The sequence below is a fragment of the Podarcis filfolensis genome (assembly GCF_964270895.1).
Source record: "Podarcis filfolensis genome assembly, chromosome: 12".
In the NCBI taxonomy this organism is placed as follows: Eukaryota; Metazoa; Chordata; class Lepidosauria; order Squamata; family Lacertidae; genus Podarcis; species Podarcis filfolensis.
In genome coordinates this window covers 5,888,670-5,908,741 of record NC_139614.1, presented here as the reverse complement: position 1 = coordinate 5,908,741, position 20,072 = coordinate 5,888,670, and the positions used below count along the sequence as shown (strand labels likewise).

At 42.5% G+C, this 20,072-nt stretch overlaps 1 protein-coding gene across 7 annotated transcripts in view; it reads right to left on the bottom strand.

Annotated features, from left to right (window-relative positions):
- The window catches only part of ELMO1 (engulfment and cell motility 1), a 286,288-nt gene that overhangs the window by 113,731 nt on the left and 152,485 nt on the right, over positions 1-20,072 (bottom strand). Inside the window, exon 1 of one of the 7 annotated variants that reach the window (XM_083577987.1) lies at positions 17,656-17,674. The exons of 5 other annotated variants lie outside the window; for them this stretch is intronic. The gene's annotated coding sequence lies outside the window, so the exon portion shown is untranslated. Of the gene's footprint in view, positions 1-14,765; positions 14,875-17,655; positions 17,675-20,072 lie in introns of those variants that run through there. One more of the 7 variants, XM_083577988.1, reaches the window with a different exon arrangement.

Here is a 20,072-nt window from a genome sequence, read left to right as displayed (position 1 = left end):
CCTCCTCTGGAAGAAGAGCTCCTCTTATTCACAGGACACATTTGGCTCCAAATCTGATGGACTCTTACTATTTCCCAGTAAATGCATAGCTTAATACAAATACAAATACAAATACAAATAATATAAATATAAATATCGCAAAATGAAAACCATCAGTTAGTATTTCACTACGGTTAAACTATTCGGCCACAAATACTGAAAAGAAAGAAAAAGAAAGACTCTGCCACCAATGTTATGGCTCACAAAACTTGTTTAAGGCAGGAGCGGCTAACCTTTTTGGTCCTCAGGCTACATTTGCTAATGGCCATCTGTCAAAGGCAGGCATAGGAACTCGGCCCTCCAGATGTTTTGGGACTACAACTCCCATCATCCCTAGCTAACAGGGCCAGTGGTCAGGGATGATGGGAATTGTAGTCTCAAAACCTCTGGAGGGCTGAGTTTGCCTATGCCTGGTCAAAGGGCTATATGCCAGCATTGGTCATGACCAAAATATAAGTGGCTGCGGATGCTGCTACATCTTTACTCTCTTACATGGCATACAACCTTTCAGTGTGTGTGTGTGTGTGTGTGTGTGTGTGTGTGTGTGTGTGTGTGTGTCTCCTGGCTGTGCTACCTGGGCTCCCCCTTACAAATGGCCCCCACAATTCTGCCTTTTCCATTCACTTATTGCTTCATAACTGCAAGCAATGGTTAAAAATATTCTCCTTGAATACTGCAAGTGCCTCCCCAACCGTTCCCACACGGGCTTTACATTCATCAGCTCTTATAATATCTAGCCTGGCACTCAGTGCAGGTGTTGTGAGCGAAGTGGAAGGGAAACTGAGATCACGCAAAGTTTAGGAATAAACAGTGCTGCATGCTGTTAGGGGGCTGAATTTCACATATTGATTAGAAGCAACCTGCCAAATCTTTGACTACAAACCTCTGGTGCATTTTCTGTTCTCAGAGCAAGCATTGTTATATAATTGTACAGCTTCTAGTCTGGAGCAGACAATTATGTAAACCAAGTAGCATGGGTATTACATCCTTTTTACTTTCATCCCTTCTGCTTTTTTCTTAAATGTCATTCCCGCAATTTAACACCAAGCAGCATGTTGCAATTTAAGATAAAAATTGTCAAGACTAAACTGGTTAAATATGTATTCCACTGAAAATACAGTAAAGGTTCTGCATATTTCAGGTCTGTCCTGATTTAGTAACTCCAGGCATGCTTTTAATAGATCAGCAAGAGACTCCCTGCATGCCTGTTGTTCCTTCAGACATAATAAGATGCATCCAGCAAATTTAAGAGCAAGCAGTGAGCTGGTAATCCCAGAAGAAATAATTGGGGGAAATAACGTGCAAAACCAAACAGGAAGAAATATATTTAGCACTATGAAACTCTGATCTCTGCTTTTGTATAATTCAGAGGCTTCAACTGCATTAACATAGAGATATTACTTAACAACGGGCAAGATTTCTTTCTGCCACTTCAGTGAGTTATTAAAATAATACCCAGCGATGGATTCTGGAGGTTTTGTAACATTCAAACCTAAATTAGAATGTTCTCAAGGTCCTGGCATATTAACTGACAAAGCCAAAGTTCCCTGGTTCAGAGACAGGAGGGATTTGACTTAATACTAGCCAGAAACTAAGCTCCGAAGATACGAGCGTGCCTGGCCCCCAAGGAGACTTCACAATTGATGAAGCCAGCAGCACTTGCTCCTCGTCTCAACCCTGACACCTCTTTGGGGCTTAATTTCTGGTTTGCACTAAGTCACAGTTCCCCGCCTTGTCTCAAATGGGAAACTCCGGCCTAATGTCAGATAATAAAATGAACTGGGTTTATATAAGAAAGAGAGAGAACAAACAAAAATAGCCAACATGGGAGTCTCCCAGTAATGGTTGAGGTGCATCATATGGAAGGTTGAGGTGCATCATATGGAAGGAACAAGGTGGTGGCTTTCCAAATCATATTTGCCATGCACTGCAGTCGGTAATGCTGATGTCCCATATTCTACTATGCTGCCTTTAAATGTAACCAGGAGCAGCTATGCCAGAGAAACACGTGACTCAGCTATACAGCTGCAACTAAAACGTTTTATGTTAGTTGTAAAGCGCAATATACAGATGTGACATTAGATGGCGAGAGTGAGCTACGGCAAATTCAATATATTTTTCAAAACTTTTTTTAAAAAGCATTTTCATAGCATGTTTTTTTAATATGTGTATAGATTCAACCACTGTCCTCCATGCTAGAAGTCAACTCAAAGAGCTGGTCGGTTTTGAGATTGCTTGTTTACAACTGGCCTTTTTTTTCCTAACACTGGGAGGCTGGAGGTTTCTGCCTCAGTGCTCTTCCCCCTCCTGCGTAACTTTAGACTGTGCGCTCCTTGAAAACAGATATCTGCAACTAACTTTAACCTGCGAAATGCTATACATATAAATAATTTCAAGAATTTCTCAGTAGCATTAGGTCTTTCAGACCTGTCACTCCTAAGTTGGCAAATCTGACAGTCACTAAGGAAGAACTAGAGATAACAGTGAGACAAAGTGTATGGTCAAAACCTGACATTACAGGAGCGGCCTGGCTTTTGCTCTGCATCTCTTCCTGACATTGCAAAATATAAAAGTGTAAAATACATGACATTGTTCACTGTGTTGTGAGTTTCCTTGGTTTACCTCACTGGCAGCCATTTGTAGGGGTGAGGAAACTTTCGATGTAATGGTTATGGGAAACTGCAGTCAAATATAACTAGTAAACTTAGGGCTAGTTTGTGTATGAAGGGGTTAAGACCACAGAAACTGTATACCTGGACTCAGCTAAGTCACACCCCTCACCTTAAGTTAAGTTTCCTCCTTTGCTCGCAGGCAAGCTCAGGCCACATGCTAAGAGCTATTTCACTATATTTTGTATCACAAGATTTCTGCCTGTGTTTACTTCCTGCTGCACAGAATAACGCATGAATGCAACCTTTGGAGCTAGTAAGTAAAGCATTTAAAATACGTGTGGTCTGGTCATTGCAAAGGATGTAGAGAGGAGAAGCTGTAAGTGGACTAAAATGTGATATTTTAAAGGTCTAACAGCCTATTATTCCCATGTTGCATTGTGCTGCATGATTTTCTGATTTTAAACTCTGCTGGGGTTCTCTCTTGCTAGAATGTTTAGCCCTGTGTTTTGGGTCTAGGATCTTAGCCCCGTGCTTCAGATCTTTTATTAATTACCCACATGGGAGACCTATATCTATTTTCTGCGGCTATTCCACTCTAAACAATGATAATAACAATTCCAAAATCTTAAGCAGCACAGATTCTCCTTTTCCTACAGGGTGATATAGCCACATATATTTTTTACAGATGCAGTTTACTAGATGAGGGGGGCTATTTAATACTTTCCCCCTTGAAAGAGGAAGTATCCTGGGTTAGGAGAGCTATTTAGTCTTCTCTGGTATAGGTGATATACGGAGTTACTACCTCATTAATAGGACGGAATTCATAGCTCAAGCTGGGAGGGATAAAAACAGATTTGTCCTATAAACTTGCTTTACTCTGAAAGAATCTGGCATCAGGAAAATAACAGTTCATTTGGGGGAGTAGCAGGGATTGTTCTTCTAGTTCCCTGTTGCAGAGTATGTGATTTAGCATTCTAGCTCTGACTTTTTCACATGACTGATTTCTGTAACAGCACAGGTTAATCAAATTTGTACTTCTCCTATCAAAAGCCTCTTCCCCTTTCCTTTCCATCAATCTGGAATACCTTCTCAAATCCACTTTGATTCCTCGCAAAGCTATGATGGTGTGCAGAAATCAACGCCCCAAGCCAACAGCCTAGCCGCGATTTCAAAACAAAATAGGCTTGCAAGCCTCTTTGTAAGTCATTTTGCAGAAAAGCTGGGAGAGAGAAAACACAGCTGAGGAAAGGGCATCAGTATTTTTCTATGAAAAATCAATAGAGCTTTCAGCATAGGATTAAGCTTCTCATCTTTCTCTAAATTTCCTTCATCAATGATAAAGCATGTGGAATGTTACTCTTCAAATGACTGAAGCTGCTTGAAACATTTCCACATATTTTAGAAGCAGCTTTCCTGAATGACAGGATTACTGAACATTTCACCTGTCAAGATGAAATGATATATTTATAGGTTCGTTCTGTCACAAAAGTGATGCCTTAGCTCTAGAATTTCAATTTGGTACAACTCAGCTACTTTTACTCCAAAAGAATCAACTCCATCAGTTTTTAATAAACTCCTCTCTTAAGAATTCTTCCTAAAGATCTAGAAACCTGTATGTCTTAAAGCTGAGATGTATAAACGCTGCAGCCGCAATAATCCCCTCTGCTGCTGCTGGCCTTCTGTTGTCCTTCATGTTGTCCTTCTGGCACTTTCCCCACAGAACAATGGGGGAACTCTGACCAACTTTTTTGAGCCCCCTCAAAGCACTGATGATGTTCTACAACTGCAGGCTACTCTTAACATCCCCCCTGTCAATTATATGCTTTCTTTAGTCATTTGACAACTGGTAAATCTGATTTATAAAAGGGAAAAGACGGAATGAATGAATAACACATGAGAGTTGTTACTGAGTGTCTTCCAGACAAGAAACAAATTAGGTGGTTAACAAATGGTTCCAAAAATAAGAATAGTATCAAACTTCTGGAACTGCGTTGAAGAACTATGCCTTTTGGAAAGAACACATGAAATAATTAATAATAATAATAATAATAATAATAATAATAATAATAATGATGATGATGTCCATCTGACTGGGTTGCCCCAGCCACTCTGGGTGGCTTCCAACAAATGAAAACATTGAACACAGTAAAACAGTGAACATTAAAAACTTCCCTAAAGAGGGCTGACTTTAGATGTCTTCTAAAAGTCAGAAAGTTATTTCCTTGACATCTGATTGGAAGGGCGTTCCACAGCTTGGGAGCCACTACTAAGAAGGCCCTCTGCCTGGTTCCCTGTAACCTCACTTATCACAGTGAGGGAACCACCAGAAGGCCCTCAGAGGTGGACTTCAGTGTCTGGGCTGAACAATGGGGGTGAAGATGCTCCTTCAGGTAGACAGGGCTGAGGCCATTTAGGGCTTTAAAGGTCAGCACCAAACCTTCAAATTGTGCTTGGAACCGTACTGGGAGCCAGTGTACATCCTTTAAGACTGGCATGAAATGGTCATGCCAACCACTCCCAGTCACCAGTCTAGCTGCCACATTAGTTGTCGTTTCCAAGTCACCTTCAAAGGTAGCCCCACATACAGCACATCACAGTAGTCCAGGCAGGAGACAACCAGAGCATGCACCACTCTGACAAGACAGGGCGCAGGCAGGTAGGGTCTCAGCCAGCGTACCAGGTGGAGCTGGTAGACATCGGCCCTGGACACAGAATTGACCTGCGCATCCACTGACAGCTGCAAGTCCAAAATGACTCCCAGGCTATGCACCTGGTCCATTATGGGCCAGTAAATTCTATTCTACTGTGTATAAATGGCATTCCTATCTCAGTGAAATCTGACAAGTCACACTGACAGCCAAGAACTCTCAACTGGGGTTGGTGGGTGATGAAATGCAGTGTCAGAAACACCATCATAGCAAGACATTATTCCTGGGTCTAAAGAAGCTGAAGACTATTTTTTTAAAAAAAATATTTTATTAAGGGTTTTCTTGTTTTACACAGTGTAAGTGTAATGCCTCGTATTTTTTTTCCCTTCCATGTAACATTTTTACAAATCTGTTTCATTTGATGAGGCATTAGGGAGAGAAGAAAAAAAAAAGAAAAAAAAAGAAAGGGGGTGGAGGGAGGGGAGATGGATGGGGGTGGGGTCGGGTAGCGGTGTTTCTGTTATGCTTAATGTATGTAGAGTTTGGTGTCAGCGTGCTTGTGTTGTTCACTTGTGTTCCTAACCCCACTCAATGGACCAGAATGTGGTCTAAACCCCCCTTTAAATCCATATCAACGAAAAGAAAAGAACTCACACTGAAACTCACCTACAGGTGGTACCTAACACCAAGGAAACCAGCGCTAATACACCCAGGAACCTCACCAAAATGCTGGAGAGGGTGCACCTCCACAGGCACATACCTCCACATGTGGTGGGAGTGTCCCAAAATCCAACTATTCTGGACAACAGCCATACAAGAAATATGTAAAATAACTAAACAAGTATTAGACGTCACCCCAGAATTGGCCCTACTAAACATCTTCCAAGACAACAATGCCCATTTACACCACAAAGAACTCATAACCCACCTACTTTCAGCAGCCAGAAACACCATAACCAGACACTGGAGAGACCTGTCAGGAGTAAGCATGGACCAATGGTACCAAATAGTATGGGAAACAGCCCTACTAGAAAAATTAACTAATAACCTGAAACTGACACGGGGACAAACAGAAGAAGACACCTTCACCCCGGTATGGCTCCCCTTTATCACATACACAGCCCAACAGGACAACGACAATAATCCACCAACAGCATACAAATCAATATGGCTAACCTGATCCAAAACACCCACCCACCTCACTCACACACGAAAACAAAGATCACCACAGCCAATCACAAACAAACAATCACACCCTAGGCCAACCCCAACCTCTCTCACCACCAAAGGAAGCTGAAGACTATTGATCTAAAGTATCTGACAGCTATAAAGGCCAGGATCCAGAGCGACTTTTCCCATTTTATTTATTTTCTCACATTTATATCCTGACATTCTTCCATCATAGAACCCAAGGTAGCCTCTCTGTGTCTTTTGGGAGGTCACCATTCTAGGCAGTGACCACACCCAGACCTGCTTAGCTGTAGCAAGATGGTGGTCTTATAAAGCTTTCAGACCATACCATGATGCTATCTGAAGCTTAGGCATGCCCAGAATGATTTCTTAAAGAGTATCTTCATTGAACATCAGCATCCCAGAGTGCTTTTGGAAGTCCTTTTTTAAGGAAAGACACACCCAAAGTCAGCTTGGTTCTGGATAAGCAGCTGCAAAGCATTTTGGATCCCACTCCCAAAAATTTAACTTTTGATTTTCTAGCAGTTCTCCAAAAAGTAGATTACGTGTTGTACAACAGAGACTAAAGAAAAAACAGGGAAAATCAGGCTTAACTGACACATCTTCTCGGCTTGACCTTACAAATGCTAATTTTGGCACTGACAAAGCAAAGAGGCTATAATTAAAAAGATACCACATCATTCTGAATGATAAGCAGGATGTTTCCTACATCAATATTTAAATTTATTGGCACACAGAATTGATTCTCTCGTATCTGAAATAGGCTGGCACTTTCTGTTCATGCATCATCTCAAAATTAAATACATAGTCCTTAAACCACATCGCCCAGAATGTAAACAGCAATAAATCTGCCCAGAGTAGATCGAGCTTGTGAGAAGTCAGAGGAGACTCTAATAAAAATCCATTACTGAGCTGGAAGCACAGTAAAAGGTGGTAAAAGGAGAGGGTTCTGCTACCTTGTTACTGGAAATCCATAAAGCATAGGCCAAATCAGCTCTATGAGATTTCATAGCAATACAGTACGAATGAAACTCTTACAATGCTTGATTTATATGTGTGGTCAGATATAGGAATGGAAGGCAAGGGACTGGGGCGGCGGCAATCTATTTTGTCCCTCAGTATTACAAGGAAGCATTTTTTCCTACAACTGAACAAAGCACAGCAACTATTGTATATGGAATGTCACTGAACTCCAATTTTCTTGGTAACAGATGTCCCATTGCAATCCCCAGCACAAATTTACTAATATCTGAGAGTACTGTATGACTTGATCCAAAAGAAGAAGGCGGAAAACCAACTATTTCAGTCAACAACAACAATAAATGTTCATGCTTGCATCTCACTTATGTTCAGAGCACTGTTAGGAACATAGCTGTCAAGCGTCCCTTAATTGGCGGGACAGTCCCTTATCCCAGCGCCATGTCCCGCTGCTGTCCCTTATTGATGATGTCCCTTAAATAAGCTACTGAAGGTAATGGGGTCCTTTCTATGTCCAGCTGTGCTTTGTCAACAACAAATTGTTCCTTTTTTGTGTTGAATATATGCTATATGGTAATATATGGACCTAATAGGTATCTAAAGCCATTTGCTCGCAACAAAATATGTATTTTATCAAAGTAATTGTTGATCCCTTATTTTGGCTGCTGATCCCTTATTTTCGAGGCTGCTAGTCCCTTATTTTCAAATCTGTAAATTGACAGCTATGGTTAGGAAGGCCTAGTGCAGTCTTTCCTAACTTTGGGTCCCCAGATGGTTGCTGAACTTCATTCTGCATCATCCATGACTATTGGGGACTGCTGACTGAGGATGGTGGGGTTTGTAAATACAGCAGCATCTGGGGAGTCAAGGTTGGGAAAGGCTGGTGCATAACTAGAGCAACGGAACAGAGTTACGAAGCAGACAACACGGCAGTCCTGGAAGTAACCAAACCATGACTTAGGCAATGTCAACACCTGTGCTGACAAGGAGCCACGCACGTCTTGCTAGTGTCTCTATACCTCTAGGGGCAGAGTTTAGCTCTGCAAGCTAAATCATAGTTTCACTGTAAATTTGGTGTCTTCAAACCAGGGTTAAAGCAACAAACCATGGCTAGGGTTTCACTTTAGTCCAGTTCTAGGGTCTGCCCTCTGGAGAAGGCATGCACAATTTTACAGAGGTGGCAGTTTCAGGAGATAGTGCCCCAAATCATTTCGCCTGCTTAGGAGGGGTGGGGTGGGGGGAAGACACTTAAGAGAGAAGCATAATAAAATGTATTTAATGCCAGAGGTCAATCTTTATGTGTTTTAGCTTATCAATCATTTAGGGGGAAAGGCATTCCTGTTTCAAACTTCACCCATCGTATGCTTTCCTCAAGATTGCAATTAATTGTTATAGTGGAAGAAACAACACAGGACACAGGTTTGAAAAATCTAAAAGCCTCGATTTTTCTAACCTAAATATTGGATAAAGTTTTGAAATGAATGGGGGCCAAATAGAGAAGTCTTATCCTAATAGCAGAAAATATTGCTGCCTGGCATCTTACTATTTAAAATACTGAAGCAACCCCACTTTTAACACATACATATACCTCTAAAGCATTTAATTCACTACATTGCTCTAAAATTAAATCATTCTGTCAGCTGTAACAGAACAACCTATATAAATGCAGAAGGCTTCATACCTAACTTTATGTGAAATATTAAACACCAGTGATGGTTTTTCTCCCTAGATTATATACCTTGGCATAATTACCCCTAAAGGCAATTTGATTTTATAATATATTCACTGTAAAAAATCACATAATGTTTTTCAATTGCCTATTAATATGCAAATATTAGACTGGAAGCAGACCTGAAGCGAACCCTAAAAATCCCTGGAGAAAACAAAGTTAGGGCAGCAGACTTAACAACCATCCAGAAACACAAACAAATTAGCATTCTGTTGTATGCGCCCTTGTGTTTTGCAATGCGTATTTGAAGGAAGAGAATGAGTCAGGATAGAAAAAAAATAGAAGTGGATGAGGTTGCGTTTCTCTGCATACCTGGGATGCTATCACTGCTGGAATCAGTACTATTCATATATCTATTTGAAGAACAGCTTCTTCCTACGGAACTATGCATTTTACTCCAATCAAATACGCCACCTTGACTTCAAAGAGCTCAATGTGATGATATACATTATTCTCCCATCTTCCCCTCACAATGCGGTGACATTTGCTAGGCGCCACAGCACAATGGGGATGGGAAACTTAAGTCTCCCCAACCCTGGCCTGACACTAACCACAACCCCACAACGGTATAAATGTTTGCATCTTGTTTTGACCCTGACTGCTTTATCCCAAGGGCTCAAGGCAGGTTACATGCCAAGCTTGTGAACCACGTATCTGAATGAGTAGGGAAGTCCTGGCATCCCCGAAACAAATCCCATGACTGTCTCCTCTACTGCACGGTGATCACCTGTGTACTGAAAGCAGATGCACATATATTTATTTAGCACAATTATATCCTGCTTTTATTTCAAATAAGCTGAAGCTTTCACTCAGGAAGCTTTCTAGAACAGTCCTGCTTAGTTTCAACACCGGAACCTCACCATATTTTCTGGACAAAGACACGATTTCAACAGACAATTTACATTTTCCTAGAATGTGTGACTGGGAAGATGGTGTCAAAACTAGGCTGGAGTCCTTTTGTCCATTTTTGGGTCCACCTTTTCTACGATTACTCAAGCTCTCCTGGAACACATTCAGGCACATTTTGAACAAATGAATAACTGCTCTGGAGACGGATAATAAGGTCTCAGAAAGTTGTTACAATCCCCCAAACCTCATACTACAATCCATTGCCTACCCCGCTGCCTGATCTGTAGAGAAATGGGCTTTTGTGTCCATTTTCATCTCGGCCCTGCTCTGTTGCTGCTTCCATTGCCTTCATACAAGAGATAAACGACTATTCCCTCCCTTCCAATTTCAATTTAATTCTTCTTATTGCCACCCCAAGGCAACTTTTTTCTGAAAGTTGAGAGAGAAAAAGGGAGAGAGAACTATTTCATCTAGCTTTCGAAAAACTGAAAATGGTGTGTTTTTTTTAAGGGAGAAGATTGTCCTGCTAATAAAACTCCCATGTTATTATTCAGTCTTCCTCCACTGCTACCGAATGAGAAAAGAATTTCCACTAGATTCATGGCTGGTAGCAGACCTCCATTTTCAAGAAAACTCTAATTAAGCTTGAGTGTAAAAATATTTTTATATTAGAAATATTTTCATCTTTGACTTCGGTCATTAAACATAACTCCTCCTCTACGAATATAAAGGCTGGCTGAATAATGTTTAGGCAATAGCATGGAGCGAAGGAGCATTTTGTTTTAGCACTCAGTGTGGAAAGCCCTTTACTGCCTTACCAGTTTAATAGCAGAGCATTCCCCCTCCCCTTCAGCCAGAAGCTGGGAATGTGAAATAAATCCTCGGTCTGTAGTGATGTTGCAAACATGTAGGCACTAAACCAAATTTTGGAAGCTGCCTCCTACGAATCAGAAGGACTAGCCTTCCTCTGTTTTTAGATTAAAGCTGACAAGTGGTAGACAACTGATGGGTAAGCATTTTAGACGTGCACAGAAGCACACATTTCTGCAAGCAATTTCCACACGATTAAAGAAACAAAAAAAACCCCCCAATTTATGGTCTTAGCAAATATATAACCGTATTTTTCCGTGTATAGGACGAAAGTTTTTTCTTAGAAATAATAGGCAAAAATTGCAGATAGCACGGGGGGGACAGGCGATTGGTGGCAGCAGCCAGCAGGAGATTGTCAGAGGCGATTGGGCGTGTGATTGGTTGGTGCGGCAAGGCCTGCTGACGATTGGCTGCGGTTGTGGCAATTGGACGTTGACTTATGGCAGCCTTGAGGAGTGCGTGCAATCAGCTGTGGTTGCGTCAAGTGGTCAGTTGGGCTTTTGGTGGAGCGTGCAGACGATTTGTGGCCATGTCAATGCGTGTAATTTGCTGTGGTGGGCAGGTTGTATAGCGATTGGTGGCGATGACCCCTGCAACAACAACTTTGGGCAACCCCCCCCCATTTTTATTTTTATTTTAATTATACATGGGGGCGTGTTATACACGGCAAAAAACGGTATATGGAAAATATGGGACTAGTGCCATTCTAGTGCCAATATTGGGGAGCCTGAGCTCAAATTAAATCTCTTCTATTAATTTCGTTACAGTAGCCGGTTTGTGTCATTCTAAGTGGGTTGATCAGTTATGTTCCCATAAAGGTGACCTGTCGGATAAGTAGAGTATGTCCCCTGGTTGCCCTTTCCACAATCTGTTCCTTCCTCCATGCCAGGTGGTAGCTGCCTCGACAGATGACATTGTTGCCAGGCTAACCATGGGGCTTTTGTTCTCCCAGAACATACCTGCTCATACCTTAATGCCTCTGGGGGCCTTTGCATGGAGAAAGAGCATGCTGATACCTTCCTCTTGCCCACAAACATCAAACAATGCATGAACCAGGGATTCCACGGCTCATTGCTCCATCTCATGAAAGTCACTGCCTGGAGCATATGAACCAAGGTGTAGTTTGCCTGGCACATCCTGTTTTCAACTGAACGCTACTATTTGGGTGGTGACCAATGCCTGGCCTATCAGGCATAGCTCTCAAAAAATGCAGGGGTAGCACAACTCTCCTGATTTGTTTCTTGGTCTTGCCACTAAAACAGTAACTTCCGAGGGAGAATAGGAAGTGAGGGCTTTGTGTTACTGTTTGTTCCCTCCCTCTCTCATCTCAGCAGTCCAGGATATATTACAGAGGTGTCGGCTGTCTGGGCAAGAGATTAGGAAGAAAAGTGAAAGATGGGGACTAGAGTTGCTCAAGCTTAGTACGGTGGCTAGTTGCTTGAGTTCCACCAAGATGGGTACTTGATTGGGGAAGAAGGGTGCTTTGACAGATGGAACCATCTAATACTATGAGTATTGCGATAGAATCTTTCCACTAAAGGGACCAAAAGGCCACCGATTATCCAGACCACAGAACATCACAATCAGATAGCGGGTACGCTGCACAAAACCTGAAGGTAGAACAAATAGCTTTAGATGACTCAAAGAATGCCAAATCACATAGCATGCAACCTGGGTGGGGTTGAGGGTGATGAAACAGGATTACTCGACAATGAGAGCTCGGCTAGAATACTTTCTCCACACAAATATCATGATTGGTCTGGATCTATGCAGGCACCAAAAGAATATTTTCCAACTCCCAGAGTGAAATCACAGAATCATAAAATTGTTATAGAGTTGGAAGGGACCATGACAGGCATGTAGTGTGGTGTAGTGAGAGCCAGTGTGGTGTAGTGGTTAAGAGCGGTAGACTCGTAATCTGGGGAACCGGGTTCGCGTCTCCGCTCCTCCACATGCAGCTGCTGGGTGACCTTGGGCTAGTCACACTTCTTTGAAGTCTCTCAGCCCCACTCACCTCACAGAGTGTTTGTTGTGGGGGAGGAAGGGAAAGGAGAATGATAGCCGCTTTGAGACTCCTGAAGGGGAGTGAAAGGCGGGATATCAAATCCAAACTCTTCTTCTTCTTCTTCTAGTCCAGCCCCCTGAAATGCAGGAATCTTTTGCCCAATGTGGGGCTTAGACCCGTGGCCCTGAGATTAAGAGTCTTGTGTTCTACCGAGTTTCTCTGTCAAACTACTTGAACTTGTGTATGACCCTTAAGACCTAGATCAAGGCAAAACCCAGTGGTTTGTGGAATGGAGTGGGTGAATAAAATTGGGAAGGCACACAGGGTTAGTTACACTTGGGTTCCATTGAAATCAATGTGAAACATTAGTCCTGACTAAGTGCAATCTAAAGGCAATTACTGTATTTTTCGCTCCGTAAGGCGCACCTGACAAAAAGACGCACCTAGTTTTTAGAGGAGGAAAACAAGAAAAAAAATATTCTGAACAAAATAGTGGATGTATAATTTTTGTGGTTCATGCTGTGGCCACAGACATGTGATCTGACGGTGAGTTTGGGGTAGCCCAATGCAAAAATCCTGAGGATCCATGTGGATCCGTGCTTTGTAACCACGTTTTTGCGCCATTGCGACCCCAGGCAACAGTGGGTGCATGATTTTTTTGGTGCAGGCTGTAGCCATGGACATGCTATGTGATCTGATGGTGAATTTGGGGTGACCCAGTGCAAAAATCCTGAGGATCCATGTGGATCCATGCTTTGTAACCACGTTTTAAGTGGGGAGGGAAGGGAAAGCACTCAAGGGACAAGGAGCACACGTGGGGTGTGTGGAGAAGGATGCTGCTAACAACACAGGAGAGGGGTTTAAGGGGAGAAGGAGCACATGTGCAGTGTGTGGAGAAGGAGGGTGCTAACAACGCAGGAAAGGGGTTTAAGCCACTCGTATAAACAACTCCTCTCCTCTCCCACTTTGCTCCTTTAAAGCAAGCGGGCTCTCTTTCTCTCCCCCCTCCCCGGCTTAGCGAGCTGAAAAGCTTTGCTGCTATTTAGCGAGCTGAATGGGGAGGAGAGAGGGACAGAGAGCACGCTCGCTTTAAAGCAGAGAACCGGACAGGAGCCACTTACACGGGTGTAAGCGGCTCCTCTCCCGCTTTGCTGTTTCAAAGTGAGCCACAGAGGAGGGAAGGAAGGGGAACCATGGATCCTCCGCTCGCGACTGCAGCAGATCCCCCCGCCATCCGTAGGCATTCGCTCCATAAGATGCACAGACATTTCCCCTTACTTTTTAGGAGGAAAAAAGTATGTGTTATGGAGCGAAAAATACGGTATCTTGTTCTCTTTCTAGCCTTGGATCTTCACGTTACCTTTGCAAAACAAAAAAAATATCTAAGTGCATATATTGAATGCTGGGCATGATACTACATGCCTACATATTCCTTCCTAACCTTCATGCAATTCGCATTTTATGTTCTGTAAGGACTGCCCATGATCAGATATGCATCTGTAAGCCCCATTCAGATGTCATGCTGAGCATGAAGACACAGAGCAGGGTGGCTGATGGAGCAGGACCCTACAACCCCGTAATGTGTTTAATATCTGCAGTTTTCCAAATGCGTTCAAAGGCCAAAGGCCACTAAGCACTGAATCTTTTCAGCTGTGTGTGCAATTTATTGCTCTCAAAAAATAATCATTTCCAGTTTTGCAGTTCCTGCAATACCTGCAACAATCCTCCTACCTGTGCAGGGAATACAGCATACGACTTAAATACCAAAAATAGATGGCCCTCCAGGTCTCTTCCCATTATAATTAGAGCCAAACCATAATACAGTTCCAAAATGCCACACTGACCTCTGTTTTACTGAGCCAGCAGGACTGAAAGTTCAGCTGACTTCTTTAAAAGCCTGCAAAAGCCTGGGGGCTTGTAGCTTTTCCTGGTCATGGTTTATACTGATCTACGGATCTCTGAGAAGGGCAAGCAAAGTTTAATTGTCAGAAGCTAATTTTCTTAAGCCTTTCATTAGCAAGAATGTTTAAGGCAGAGAAAAAGTGATAGATGAAACTTCAAAGTGGACTAGAATACCAGTGGCCCACAGTTAAGTATCCTGCCCTAATTGCAGAGCTGGTTTCACTGTGCAGTTCTAGCTCCTCCAGTTACTCATTTACATTATTTTTATGGGCAAAGGGATCTGTTGGCAAAGAAATATAGCTATATATGCTCTGTTAATTTCCTGATACGTCAAAGCTAAGCACTGTTGCCAAATGGACTACTGATAAATGCAAGGAAGGAAAATGGCAAGTTTTCTTGAAGATTCTTTAAAAGACTTCATCTGCTCTCCTATATAGCACTGTTGCTTGTATAACTATTTCAGCTATTTTGCTGTACAATGGTACCTTGGGTTAAGAACTTAATTCATTCTGGAGGTCTGTTCTTAACTTGAAACTGTTCTTAACCTGAAGCACCACTTTAGCTAATGGGGCCTCCCACTGCCACTGCGCCGCTGCTGCACGATTTCTGTTCTCATCCTGAAGCAAAGTTCTTAACCCGAGGTACTATTTCTGGGTTAGCGGAGCCTGTAACCGGACGCATCTGTAACCCAAGGTACCACTGTAATAATAATGATTTATTATTTATACCCCGCCCATCTGGCTGGGCTTCCCCAGCCACTCTGGGTGGCTTCCAACAAAATATTAAAATACAATAGTCTCTTAAACATTAAAAGCTTCCCTAAACAATTATTATTATTATTATTATTATTATTATTATTATTATTATTATTATGTATACCCTGCCCATTTGGCTGGGTTTCCCCAGCCACTCTGGGCGGCTTACATACAGAATGTTAAAACACGATAAAACATCAAACATTAAAAACTCCCCTAAACAGGGCTGCCTTCAGATGTCTTCTAAAAGTCAGATAGTTGTTTATTTCCTTGACATCTGACGGGAGGGCGTTCCACAGGGCGGGTGCCACTACCGAGAAGGCCCTCTGCCTGGTTCCTTGTAACTTTGCTTCTTGCAGGGAGGGAACCGCCAGAAGGCCTGTGGAGCTGGACCTCAGTGTCTGGGTTTAACTGTGTTTTTAAGTTGGGTTCCACAGAACAGCGCAACTTGTTTGGTGTGTCCGAGGAAACTTTCAACTTTATAACAAACCACTTTTGAAACTGAGCATTGGTGATGACAAAATCACTAAAGCAACAAGGGGGCAAACTCCCTGCATTTGCTCAAGTCTTTGGCCACACCTGAAGGACCTCCTTGAGTACTTCCAAAAGAATCAATACCAGTTGTACTAAGAAACATCTGCCTACAATTTGAATTAAAAATTCAAAAAGAAACATGGTAAGAGATAGGATTGTGTTTTCCACATGAATACAAAGCAGCCGCAATGTGGGATTTTCACTTCTGCTTTAGATTAACCAGAGTTTGTTGTGTTCTCTGGACTCAGAACTGTGGTTAATTGTTATTAACTATGTTTAGTATAAACAAGTCTGCTTGAGTTACAATGGTTTGACATTAGCTGGCTTGATATTAACCATAAGTAATACTAACCACAGTTTTCTGGGCTCAAATGACCTGGCTTTCTGTGGTTAATCTAAAATAAACACAAATGGTCCCACATTTCCTTCTTGGATATCACAATATTCTTGCCTGTAAAAGCTGCTTTGTCAATAAACAGAGCTGAAATGCTTAACAGGGCTACCCATGAATGCCTATCAGAATGTAATCCCTCCACATTAGAAGAAAAAGCAAATGCTAAAATATGTTTGCTCACACACAAAAAAGGCCTCCTTAAAGATTATGAACAACATGAGTCACATAACCCTGCATGGCTCGTAATAAAAGTTAAATACAGATCTTTTTAAAGGGGTAAATGCTACCAATGGGGGAATCTTTCAGAGCTGAACATCTGTCTTATTTCAACATACTCAAAAACTATGCTGGCATGCCCTTAGCTACAAAGCAGCTCCTGTCACTCGAATGTTAAGGCTGTGCTAGGGAAAGCAGCTATCACAATCATTATTCCACAGTTCAAGGGACCTCCAGCTGCCAATCTTGACTTACCCTTGGTGGTTTCGCAGATTAGGCTGCAAACACCAGGCCGCAGATATCATAGAACCACAGGCAGAGAAACTTTAACTCACATAAAATGATTAACAGCAATAGCAAAGAGCCAATGACTGAGTGACGAGAGTCAAGATGGAAGCCCAAACACAGACGGCAAATTCAAAGGGCTTTTTTGACCAAGAGTGAGTGTGGCACAGCAGCTCTGCCACTTCCGGTTTAAGTAAGGTAAAAGGTAAGGGGACCCCTGACCATTAGGTCCAGTCGTGCCCGACTCTGGGGTTGCGGTGCTCATCTTGCTTTATGGGCCGAGGGAGCCGGCATACAGCTTCCGGGTCATGTGGCTGGCATGACTGAGCCGCTTCTGGCGAACCAGAGCAGCGCACGGAAATGCCGTCTACCTTCCCGCCGGAGTGGTACCTATTTATCTACTTGCACTGATGTGCCTTCGAACTGCTAGGTTGGCAGGAGCAGAGACCAAGCAACGGGAGCTCACCCCCTCGCGGGGATTCGAACCACCGACCTTTTGATTGGCAAGCCCTAGGGCTCTGTGGTTTAGACCACAGCACCACCCGCTGCTCCGCCACTTATGGTTTAAGTATTCCATTGCAAATGCTGCAGGGTAATTGTCTGTCAGGGCCAAACTACGTATTACCTTAAACACCAAGCTTAAATTACCTTAAATCACCAACCCAGGTCTCCTTGTTTCTCAGGTCCCACTTAACTGGCTGCAGGTGAGCAAGAAAATGCTGAGCATTATGATGTCATGTTACATGTCTGATGTAACTAAAGGTTGCCAAGAGATGAGAGGAGAAAATAGTGGCAACCATGCATTTAACATACAGTTAGGCCTTTAAATTCGGATGTAGGCCTGTGGCTACACACTAAGATCAGTATGTCACAAATTCGCTCAGAAGTTTGGTATATCCGTTCAATTCATAGCAAGCCATATTATAAAACCACAAGAGTTTCATTCACATAAAGTACTGATCTGACCAGCAGCACAACCAACCACCATCTTCAGTGTCTAACCCCTTCCCCCGAAACTATTGACACCACCTGGGCTGCCTGCAAAAACCATCTAGGAAGCTGCTAACCGGGTCTTGAACCCACAACATTTAGTAAGGTGCTTGAGTGCCACTATCCATGGTACCTGCCGCTGATCTTACAGTATATATGAAGTGGAATTTGTAGAGTGTAGGAAAAATGCTGAATGGTCTAGGTACCTTTCAAATAATGTAATGAAGTATTGCAACAAGCATTGCACTTTTAAACACATATTGGTATGGACAGTAGAAAAACCTGATATGGCTCGGTGTCTTACGGCATTTAAATACAATTCTAACAGTTTTAATAATGTTTTTATGGCAAGTGCTAGATTGCATATTATTTTTTGAAGGCTGAATCACCAACTTTGCACTTTAACAAAGTTTTGATCATTACCTATTCTACAAGACAGAAGGAACTCATAGTGTCTTTTAAATTATGTATTTCAGAAGTTATTTTAAAAGTGCATTCCTGTGCAACACCAGCAAGCTATGAATTTCTACAGGAGGAGCAACTGTGGCATAAATACATATTTTGAAATATTAAGCGTCTAAACTGTCAGATATACCTTTGTCCTAGACTGTGACAGATTACTTCAGGATTGCAGATTTTATTGAGCAATACAGCCTTTATTGTCAATAGAAGGAATCATTCTGTAAGCTCTCCTAAAAGTGACAGTTCTCACAGCTCAGCGTAACAAATCAGATGTATGTGTTTGCGGAACACAGAGCCTGATACATCAAAACTACATATTTTCTTTGGAAGGAATATAGTTTGCTTGTAAATAATTCTATGTTGTGGTTATTCTATGCAATACACTCCCTGCTAATGCCAAACAAAGATCTAAACAGAAAAACTAGATCGTAAAGTATTGTGCATTAAAGATGTCAATGTTATCCCCTAAGTTGCTTGAATTGGGCCATAAATGAAATAGTTCGAATGTGTGGCATTTACTGCAGTTCTGGAAAATGCTCTGGAATAGAATTCATCAAATCTCCAAATGGTTTCCAAATTCTTAGAGCACTAACAAAAAACAAAACAAAAACCTTTTATGGGCCTACAGAAAGTTGACCATTCTGCCCAGCAAGTCAAAGGAGGAATAGCAAGAGAAAGCCTTGGGCTTATGAATTCCTTTGTCTTGTCCTTTTACTCACACCAACATGCATAGCATTCCTAAAACTACAGGAAAATTTGACACGGTATCTTAGCACCTTTAATATGATATTAAGTGAGCAGATAAAATGACCACATTAAACCAGAGGACTGAGCAGATACTGTGACCCGGTTCCCACGCCATGGTTGCTTGTTAAAACAAACTATGGTTTAATGCAGGGCTAGGGAACTGCAGGCCTGGGGAACATTTGGCCCTCTCTATTTGACCCCCAGGACCTCCCGTGAGCCCTACTCTGACCCTCCAGCAGTGCTTTTGCTGTGTCTTTGAACAGAGGCAACGCCCTGTGTTTGCCCGGATGTGGCTATGGCTGGAATGTGGCAGATTGCACAGAAACAAGGACCACGCCTATCATTCTCCCCATTTCTATTTCTGGCCCAAGCCACTTTTGCCACTGGCATATAACTCCGGCAAGATTTCTCATGAGCAGCTGCAACCCTTGGGCTGAAGAAGGTACCCTCCCACCCACACACTCTGGCTGATAGTGAACATGCTGGCTCCCACTACTGAAAGGTTCTCACCCTCCTTCTCTCCTGTTGTTTGCCAGTCTGGTTTGCTGTGACATCCTAGCCTGTGAGTGGTAACCAAGGTTTATTTGGGACTTGGTGTTTTGGGGGAAACAAACCACGAGCCTGGGTTCAGAGGTCACAGCAAGCCAAACCCTGGCTTGTTTCCCAGCATGGTGGCAGCAGTAGAAGCAGCAGCAGGGTGAAGTATAGAGAGAGCCCCACTGGATTAATACTTAGAGAAACTGGAAGCTGCAAAACCCACCGTTTATTGCTGGCTACTGATGTCCACCACTGTAGAATACTTTTTGGAGCCGCTTCATTGTCATTAATTGTTTCTGATTGTTTTAACTGTATTTTTAATTGTATTT